An 11,695-nucleotide genomic window follows, 5' to 3' on the forward strand; every position below is an offset into this window, starting at 1 on the left:
TTTTTCTGCCATTGCTCTTGAACAACGAAGCAAATGTCTGATAGTCTGGTTTCAAAACCATTCATATCTTGATGACATTTCTCAACCACTATTCTTGTTTTCGAAACAACATCCATTAGGGATTGGACTTGTGTCTGGAGCACAGATATATCACTCTATCTAGCAGGAAGATTTTGTTCAGTAGGCGATTTGGACGAGGTTACCTTGACAACCAACCCAGAATTACGCAGGAAGGTGCTTTTTGCACTGTTAGTGGAGAGATACTGACGCACTGTAGCAAGAGGTGACATTGTGCCTGTAGTAGCCTCGTCACCTTCAGGTGGTTGTGCATGTTCAATCATTTGTTCCATAGCTTCCTGAAAGTTTCAACTTGTACATTAGTGTACCAGATAAGTTACTAATGAGACAAAAACAAACAAAGTAGGTTAAACGTTTATACATAACTTATTTTGGTGAACTACTGTAATACATTAGCATGTATTGTAGTGCCAACTACATAATAAAATCACTTTCGGAACATATGTCCATGTAGCATGCCTGGGATATTGTCTATTTCCTCACATTCATTGACATCTAAGGATAAAGAGACATGGTTTAAAGTAGGATGAACATAGTATGACATCATTCATATCATGGGCAAACAGATATAAAACAAACATGCTATTTTATCATTGTGTGCGCACATGAACATAACAACTATATTATAGATCAAGACCAAAAGAATATCCTTCATCTCTTTTAAACCATGTAAGGTGAAATGATACGTTAAGACAACTGTGAATAAAAGTGAATAGAGTAACTGACATTGGCTGCAAACCAAGTAGTTAAATGAACACATCATAGTACCAATCAGTTCAAGGCAGGAGGAGTAAGGACTTACAACAGCGGCTTGAACTGGTGTGCTCATGCCCTTCATCTTGCTGGTGTGGCAATCCTTGAAGATTTGCACTGCATTCGATTCAGGTTCTTTTTGGTCTGCACGGGCTTTCCTCTGTATTTGGAACAAGTAAATATAGATATGATAATATGGCACAAAAAAGAAGGAAGTAGCAGCTATTTACAAGAGCCTCGCAGTGTGCAATATAGCTACGAGATCTTGTTGTCTGTTGGAATTTCACTTTAGAACGGTTGGTTTTGTTCTTCAAACAGTTAGCCTAGAAGAAGATACACTTGTAAGGCACATACATAAATACAAGTTCAATATGTTGTCTGATCAAATACATATAGCCTACCTGATACTTTGGATCAGACCAGTGTTTAACAAGGGATGTCCAGTCTTCATCTGTAATATATTCCACTAGAGATGTTTGGGCAATTTCATTGTTAGCCTTGCCTTCAAAGTGAGATTTTCTAAGGTGGTACCAATACTGTCGCAGAGCAGACTGAAAAACATGGGTGCATGCTTGTTTAGTTGCATCATCTTTCGGATCCAACTTGAACCTCATCTTTTGGAAAAAGAATGTGAGTCTTATTAGGAGGAAGCTAGAAAGTATGGGACAGAGCAAGATAATATTACCAATTGCGATGAATAACATTACTTACGGATAAATGGTCAAGGAAGGTGTTAAACTGGGTATTGTCTTTCTCATTCCTGTACTAGATCCACATTGGGAGGATACGTGCATGACACCTAACGGCAACGGCTGCCTCTGATACTAACTTGGCTGACTCTGTAGCATCACGTGGCCTTTTTAAACCTGCCTCAAAATGGATCTCCATTCTTCCTACTTTAGATTTTGCTAATCTGTCAAGCATTATCCCTGATGTCTGTTTCCGCTTGCACCATGGTGCTAGTTCAACAACAGATATGGAAAGTGTTAGTGTACATCAAACTGTGAGAGTGCATATAAAGGAGCATGCAACTGCAACTTGACTCGGTTAGGTACCGTCTTGGTGTTGATGCTCATGAGGTTCATCTGATCTTGCCAAGTCCTGTTGTGTCAGTAGTGCTTCGGAAGTAGTGTTAGGTGTGAAGACAGCTTGGGAACTAGCCAGTTTCGGAGCAAACGAACGAGTAACTGATTGAGATGCTGGTAAAGTTGAAGCGGATGCTGCAGCTGGTGGAGCAGGTGATACTGTGTTTGTAGATTTAGCCGGTGGACTTGGACCTTCTACTGTACTATAAGTACCACCAGAATCTCGACGACAAAACCTTTTCTGTTTCACCCGACGAGTAACAACACTCCCTACTATATTATTTTCCTTGCTCTTTTTGACTTTGCCATGTCAAGCTGTACCCACAACACAAAAGAATAAAATCACTCTTCAGAACTCATTGATGCATGATACAGACAAGCAATACTTTGATGTAAGACAACCGTATGAGGATGGAATATGTAAGAAAATCAGGATGACATGACATATTCACAACTACGATGTGCAAACTAAGTAGAAGGATTTTCAAGAAAATAGAAGTAATGCAAGCTAGACACCATATGAAAGATGCAACCAATATTACTATGCCAAGTTAAAAGTGTCTTGTCATAAGTGGCAATTCAAAAAATTAGAAGCAGTACAATGTAGAAATCAATGCAAGATGCAACCACTATCAAACTGCCATGTTAAAAGCGTCCAATCATGAGTGACTGATGCGGGATACACAACAACAGTACTTTAATGTAAGAACATGGTATGATAGATAGATGTAGTGTATTCTAGACATAGAAAGCCATGTCATATGCACATGTATAACGTATAAACTCAGCAGGTGCAATTTAATCAAAATAGAAGAAATACAGGCTAGACAACATATGCAACATGAAACCAATTATCACACTGTCAACTTAGAGCAAGCACCTGCGATGGTGGAGTACGGGAGATGAACTCATCATGTAGACTTGGGACTTCAACTTCGTTAGCAGTAGCAGTGGCAAATCTAGAGAGTCTCTGTTTGCGTCAGCGCGGAGGACCACCAACATCCCCTAACTTACTCTTTTCCTTCCCATTTTCTGATATTGCCTTATGAAGTCAAAACCACAAGAAGATGAATAAAATTAGCTCTGCATAACTGGTTGATGCATGATACAGACGAACACTACTTTGTTGTAAGACAAGCGCATGATAGGAGGATGGAATATATACAAAAAAGACAGCGTTTCATATTCACACGTACGATAGGAGGATGGAATATGTATGAAAAAACAGTAAGCAGAAGGCATTTCAACAAAAAGCTAGGCACCATATGAACATGCAACCAATATCACTCTATCAGGTAAAAAGTGTCTCGTCGTAAGTGCCATTTCAAGAAATTAGAAGCAGTACAAGCTAGAAGACAATGCAAGATGCAACCTACATCATAGTCCCAAGTTAAATGTGTCTTATGGTTAAGTGATCGTTGCAGGTATAAGTTGTAAGCTACGCAGATGCAATTCAACACAATCAGAATCAATACAAACTAGACATCATACGGAAAACGCAACCACGTATAACAGTTCCTAGTAAGAGCAAGCACCTGTGATGGTGGAGTAGGGAGATGTGCTCATCATGTACACGTATGTTCTACAAATAGGAACACGTGTCATATTCACAGGCATTATGTGTAAAGTAAGCAAATGCAATTCAAGTTAGAAGCAATACAAGCTAGAGCAAGCACCTGTGATGGTGGAGTAAGGGAGATGTGCTCATCATCTACACAGCTATGTTGACTGTCCAGCCTTGTGTTGTCTTGCGAATCTTGTTGGGAGGATGGTGGAGTAGATTCTGTAGAGACCCCCTGTTTGAGTTGCTCCGAAGGACCACCATCATCCACTGTCGGACTAATTTCCTTCAGTTGTAATGATTTTGCATTGTGAAGTCAAACCGATAAGAAAAAGGAATAAATTTGCTCTTCAGAACTCATTCGTGCATGATACTGACGAACACTACTCGGATGAAAGTCAAACACATGATGCGAGGATGGAATATGTATGAAAAATAGGATGGTGTGACATATTCACACCTATGATGTGGTAACTAAGCAGAAGGCATTTCAACAAATTAGAAGCACTGCAAGCTAGACACCATATGAAAGATGCAACCAATATCACTCTGCCAAGTTCAAACTGTATGGCGTTTCAAAAAATTAGAAGCAGTACATGCTAGAAATCATATGCAAGACACAACCAATATCATAGTGGCGACTTAAAGGTGCCTTATCATAAGTGACTGATGCGGGATATGCAAGAATAGTAGTCTGATGTAGAAACAGGAACACATGTCATATTCACAGGCATTATGTGTAAAGTAAGCAGATGCAATTCAACAAAGTTAGAAGCAATACAAGCTAGACATCATACGCAACATGCAACCACATATAATAGTGCCAAGTTAGAGCAAGCACATGTGATGGTGGAGTAGGGAGATGTGCTCATCATCTACACAACTATGTTGACTGTCTAGCCTTGCGTTGTCTTGTGAATCTTGTTGGGAGGATGGCGGGGTAGAATTTGTAGAGAACCTCCATTTCAGTTGCTTGGAATGACCACCATCATCCAATGCCTTGCCAATTTCCTTCAGCTTTATTGATTTTGCATTGTGAGGTCATACCGACAATAAAAAGGAATACCATTCGCTCTTCAGAACTCATTCATGCATGATACTGATGAACACTACTCTGATGAAAGGCAAAGTCATGATACGAGGATGGAATATGTACGAAAAAATGGATGGCTTGACATATTCACACCTATGATGTGGTAACTAAGCAGAAGGCACTTCAACAAATTAGAAACATTGCAAGACACCATGTGGAAGGTGCAATCAATATCACTCTGTCAAGTTAAAACTGTCTTGTCATAGGTGGCATTCATCAAACTAGAAGCAATACATGCTAGAAATCATATTCAAGACGCAAACCAATATCACACTGCCAACTTAAAGGTGTCCCATCATAAGTGACTGATGCAGGATACACAAGAAGAGTAGTTTCATGTAAGAACATGGTGTGATAGACAGATATAGTATGTACCAAAAACAAGAAAGCGTGTCATATTCACATGTATCATGTGTAAGCTAAGCAGATGCAGTTTACACTAATTAGGAGCAATACGAGCTAGACACCATATGCAACATGCAACCAGATATCACACTGCCAAGTTAGAGCAAGCACCTTGGATGGTGGAGTAGGGGAGCGGAGACTTGGACCTTGTAATGCACTATCAGTACAAGGAGAATCGGTACAGATGGTCCGTTTACATTGCTGCAGAGGACCACCATCATCGCCTTCCTTACTCTTTTCCTTCCTATTTCTTGATTTTGCCTTGTCAAGTCAAACCCACAAGAAAAAGGAATAAAATTTGCTCTTCAGAACTCATTGATGCATGATACTGACGAACACTACTTTCATGTAAGGCAGCCGCATGATAGGAGGATGGAATATGTATGTAAAATAGGACGGCGTGACATATTGACATGTATGATGTATAAAGTGTAAACTAAGCACAAGGTGCTTGAACTTGTTAGAATCGATGCAAGCTAGAAACCATATGAAAGATCAAACCAATATCACTCTGCCAAATTAAAAGGGTGCCCTAACAAATGTATTTGACCAAATTAGAAGCAATACATGGCAACAGGCTAGAAATAATATGCAATATGCAACGAATAAAGGTGACTAATCGTAAGTGATTGATGCAAGATACAGAAGAGAGGTAGTTTCATGTAAGAACAAGGTTAACACATAGATGTAGTGTGTACCAAAAATAGGAAGGCATGTCATATTCACAGGTATAGTGTGTAAACTAAGCAGATGCAATTTACCCTAATTAGAAGCATTACAAGCTAGATGCCGTATGCAACATGCAACCACATATCACACTGCGAAGTTAGAGCAAGCACCCGTGATACTGGTGTAGGGGAAGTGCGGTCTTCAGGTACAGATCTACGTTCAATATCTTCATTTAGGCTTGCTGTTTCTTGAGAATCATGTGGAGAGGATGAAATTGCATTCTTTATAAGAGTATTGCGTCTCATATTAACCCACGCGCGTGCCTGTCTCATCATAAGCGATAGACGCAGGATACACAAGAACAGTAGTTTGATGTAAGAACATGGTGTGATAGGCAGATGTAGTATGTACCAAAAACAGGAAGGTGTGTCATATTCACATGTATAATGTGTAAGCTAAGGAGATGCAATTTAACAAATTAGGAGCATTGATGAGGGATACACAAGAAAAGTAGTTTGATGTAAGAACATGGTTAATAGAAAGACGTAGTATGTACCAAAAACAGGAAGGCATGTCATATTCACAGGTATAATGTGTTAACTAAGCAGATGCAATTTACCCTAATTAGAAGCATTACAAGGTAGACACCATATGCAACATGCAACCACATATCACACTGCCAAGTAAGAGCAAGCACCTGCGATGGTGGTGTGGGGGAATTGCGGTGATCAACTAGAGAGCTACGTTGACTATCTTCATTTAGCCTTGCTCTTTCTTGAGAATCATGTGGGGAGGATGACACTACACTCTTTAAACAAGTAGGGCGTCTCACAGTAACCCACTCAGGTGACTGTCTCATCATAAGTGATTGACGAGGGATACAAAAGAGCATTAGTTTGATGTACGAACATGGTTAATAGACATATGTAGTATGTATCAAAAACAGGAAGGCATGTCATTATCAAAGGTATAATGTGTAAAGTAAGCAGATGCAATTTAACCAAATTGGAAGCAATACAAGCTAGACACCATATGCAACATGCAACCACATTTGACAACGTGAAGTTAAAGCAAGCACCTGGGATGGTTGTGTCTGGAAATTGAGATCATCAACTGCAGAGCTAGGTTTACTGTCTCCAACTACTGACACTACACCCATTAGAGTGCTAAAACGCTTAGTGCTTATCTTCGAATTACACTGGAGCGACTTCTGTCTTTTCTTTTCTGCATTCATCAACACTGCGTCAGAGTCTGAAATACCCATGCATAAAAAAACAATAGTGTGAGTATGGGTGAAGTGTGTGCACAATTAGTACAGTGTAAAGGTAGCAGATAGCAGGTCGGTGAGAAATAAATGACGGGAGGCATATGATAGCTCTACAACATGCAAGGCACACCAAATTACTACAAGATTCTATGAAAATAATAGTCGACTGAAAGCAAATAGGTCAGTCAATTTTTTCTGCATTGTCCGATGTACAAAGAACGGGCAGATCGCCTTCATCTACCTCCAGCCAGTCAGTGTTGACGATCTTCCTTGAAACGCCAGTGACCATCGGCCCAGTATTCCTCCCCTGCCTGCGCCCTCCCCTCGACATCACCGCACCGTCGTGCTTGGCACCGCCCCCGGCCATCCATTCAAGCCCCGCCGACCTACAGATCGGGCGCAAGCAGCTCCTGCGCCCCACACCCCTATGATAGACACCCATGCGCCGCTTCCCGGGGGAACATGCGGACTAGGTGCTCCGCGCGCCTAAGCGGGTGCTGCTTCTTTTAATTGCGGTTTGACTGACCATGAATTGAAATCCAGGCAGGCTACTGACCTCTAGCAAAGGTGAAATAGTAAAAGGGAGGAAACCTTGTGCATTTAGTATAATGAAGAAGATGCAGTAAGAAGCGCTCAACTAGTTTCTTTCGTGGGATGAATACGGTGTGAGCGGAGACGTAAGATTTGCGCGAATAAGGGAAGAGGAGTACCTCTTTCTGCTGGCAGTGTTGTGTCCTCCTTTTGTTTTTCCGACGATCTTCTTGTTGTTCGCCGAAAAACAAAAGTTGTGGAGGACGGTGCAGCCTTGGATGAACCCATGGCCAGCTTGTTAACTGTAGTGGGGTGGCCATCTGTCGGCGGCGAGGAAGCAGATCCGAGGCGGCGAACGAGGGCGTAGCGGGAATAGCTCCGGTGCGGTGGAAGGTTGCGACAGTGGAGCCGCAGCAGTGAGGCGCAGGACAGCGTGGTCGGAGTGGTTCTGGTACGGCGCACATCGACGTCGGCGTCGTGGAGGCAGCTCTGCCTCGGCTTCAGCTGCTAAGCCCTTGAGGGCGTTGCGGTTGCGGTTGCGTTGGACGACGACGTCGGGGTACCGGCTCCAGCGTGAAGGAGGAGGGCGGCGGTGGATTGGCCGCTATGGGGTGGAGGACGGAGGAGGCTGGGGTTTCGCGGCTGGTGGAGAGGGCATTTTCACGCCCACGGAGTATGAATGGGGAAACGGAGGGAGGCGGGGAACTAAGGGGGAACAATGTTTCGGTTTGAGACGCGCTTGTTTGAAATTTGGGGAAAGTTACAAACTTTGCCCCCATCTAAAATTTTGGACATATTGCGGGTTGGGGGTAGGATAGTCATGTCAGGTGTCCCAAATGTGGGCGTGATGGATTTTGGCCGAGCGCATGGGTAGGCGCCCACGGCGTATGAATGCTTCTCGGAGGCGGTTGAGACTGGCGTCTTGGTGAAGTTACAAACCTACCCCGGTTTAGACCTTTGGACATCGGGCCGATAGGCTACACGGGCCAGAGTCAGGACAGTAATTTCCTACCACCAAAACATTAGTCTCGCGCGGTTTCGGGTGACCAGAGGCCTATTTGGCGCTTCGTTCAATATTTGGGAGCAGAAGCATTAACGTTTTCGGTTCTCTTGAATTGAACTTTCAGGATTTTTCAAACTTCACAAATCTTTACTCTTGAAAATCTTAAAGCTACGATTATTTTGGAATGGAGGGGGTACATTTGAATATACATTGTACACGAGTATATATTAAAACATATGCAACTTACCTCAGTTCATGCATGGTTCCAGATATAATCTCCTTGGTTGCAAAAAAAAGAGAGTTAGATATGCGTATGAATATATATAGGATGTTCAAACTCACAACAAAGATTGATGCCCCCTTTTACATCTGATTTACAAATGCCATTATCTCAGGTTCAAATAGATGAATGCACTTCCTATGAATTCGAATCTTCGAAACCCCCTTTATGTTGAATTCGACATGTATTCTATTTTGTAGCTAGCAATTTGTAATGTATCCATGCAAGTGACAAATGTAAAAGTGCTTCACACTAACAACATGGAGTGCACTAATTAATGTTTATATATGAATTGCAAAAGCATCCATTGCCTATATTTCAAACCGCTCTCACTCTATATATGGATCGATAATATGAAATAAACACATGCACATGCTAGAATTCAATAGAGTATGGGTGTCTGATAGACCGATTTTCGTCCATACGCAATTTGCAAAATTTATGATCTCATCCAAAAATAATAATGCCATTTATATTTTAATTTAATGCGTAGAACCGCCTTTTACACGTAGATGCACTATGCCTCGCCCCGTTCTCACAAACACGTTATATCTCTCTCTATCTAACGCATAAGTGCACACACTTTATATGCATCGGCATTTCTCTTTCACACATTCTCATAATGTCTCTCAGGGTGTCTCACGCACATGCTCTCTCTGTTTCTCTCTCTCTCTCTCTCTTTTTGACTACGATGTACCACTCTTTTCACTAATCTCAGTTGGAAAACACTATTTCTCTCACATGCATATATACACATGCACGGTCTCTACTAGCCCTCTATACGCACATATATGTGCCTACGTGTCTCCCGCACGCACATTATCTTTAGGCTCTCTCGCACACATTGCCCCCCCCCCCGACATAGCTCTCTCTTAGTAGTTGGCAGATATGATTTCATCATATCATTCAGTAGGATATCCCTGGCTGTTAGGCTGGATGGTAATACGAGGCAAAGTTTTACCCTAGTTCGGATCGGACCCTTGCAGTTGAAGAAAGAGCCTACTCCTGGTTCTGTATATTAGTGATAGGGGTGTGTACAAAGTACACGTGAATACCAGGCATTGTGCGTGTGTGTATACTATCGACGAACTAGCCCCCAAGCTTGTATAACATACTAAGGGCCTAGGGTTACAAATCATATATAGTCGGCTTATCACCAGTGGGGATAGAGTCCTCCGCGACTCTGGTAGCTTCGTGTTGTACACCGAGTCCTCCACATGGGTCTTCGTATAACACGTCTCGGTCCAACCTATATGTGGCGCAGGATGGAACCGACCCATGAGTCTTCATGTTGACCCACCACAACTAGAAATGTTGTGCCCACCACACCACACACGCAATCGGCCACTAAGAAAATAAGCATATACAATAGTACAATGGTATCTAGCTCATGATACGTCTCCATATTTTGTTGATGACACTGACGGACTTTGCATTTGATGCGTGCTCCGTATTTTGTTGACGACACTTACGGTCATTGTATTTGAAGCGAAAGCACGATATGGTCACTGGACTTCAGAATAATCTCAAAACGGTCACCACATACATTTTGTCGTGCTAACCAACATGTGGTTGGATGGTTAGAGGACAGTGGTTTCTCGATCCCACCAAGGTTAAAGTCCCAGTGCTCGCATTTATCTTGTGTTAATTTTAGTATTTTCTGGCGATGTACGTTCAGGGGGAGGAGATGTTCCACTCGACTACGAGGCACCTCTGGTGACTTCGTAAAATCTCAAGATCATATATGTTGGCCCACTCTCTCGAAGGTGCTCATAGGGGTAGGGTTCACGTGTGTGCGCTTATAGCGGTGAGTGCTTGCACGTATATATGAGCCCTTGCGTCTGTACCGTGTTAAACAAATACATATCATGATTATACGGTCACTGGCTCACCTGTACAACTCCATATTTTGTTGATGACATAATCAATTGACCAGTCAAACGTTCCACGCGGCGCAACTAGTGTTGCACCATCGGGGTGCGTAACCGTGGGGCCCACCTGCCAGCCCGTATATGAAAGAAGAAATGGTAGTTTGAGTCTGTACTGTGTTAATAAAATAGGAGTACATTTTAGGGTGATCATACGGTCACTGGCTCACCATACAGCTCTGTAATTTGTTGATAACACGATCAATTGACCAGTCAAACGGTCCACATTCAGCAGCGCACATTACCATAGGGCCCACCCGTCAACGCGTATATGAAGGACATAAATGGTAATAAATTAGTGGTCGGTGGGTATTCGAAGTCGTGAGACCTCTGGTTGGCAGTCACTGGCGGTTGGGGGCGTTCATTGGGTGGTGGGGTGGGGGGGCTAGAGGGATGGCCGGTACGGCGGCGGACCGGCTGCGGGGAGTGGTTTCGGGGAGGGCGGGCCGGCCGCAGGCGGTGGGGGCTGGAGGTTCGGCCGGTGGTGGCTGGCGGCTCAGGGGGGGGTGGAGTTTGATGATAAACTGGGGGCCCTTGATTTTGTATCCAACGGCTGGAAAATCTAATGACCAGAGATGAAGAAGTCAGTCGACTGACGTGTAGCCTCACCCCGCATGTACACATGCACGCACGCAAGACACGCATGCATGTAGGCGTGCAACACTAACACGTACACACGCACGCATGCTGGCGTGCAACACTAACACGTACACACGCACGCATGCTGGCGTGCAACACTGACACGTACACATGCACTCACGAACACACGCACGTACGCACCCATGCATGCAACACTGAAACGTACCCATGCACGCACGCAACACTCGCACGCCTGCATGCACACAACACACGACGGAAGACACACGCTCAACCTATACATGCATGCACCCTTTGTTAAGGACATGGATTGTTACGGGTATTAATCAATCTTATCAATGATAAGCAGAACATTGATGTTTGCAGCGGTCTTTATGAATCACAACATATCGAACATGCTATCAACATAGTAGGCTTATCTACATGAAAAAGATGACGTCACACT

Source organism: Triticum dicoccoides, chromosome 7A, assembly GCF_002162155.2.
Source record: "Triticum dicoccoides isolate Atlit2015 ecotype Zavitan chromosome 7A, WEW_v2.0, whole genome shotgun sequence".
Lineage (NCBI taxonomy): Eukaryota > Viridiplantae > Streptophyta > Magnoliopsida > Poales > Poaceae > Triticum > Triticum dicoccoides.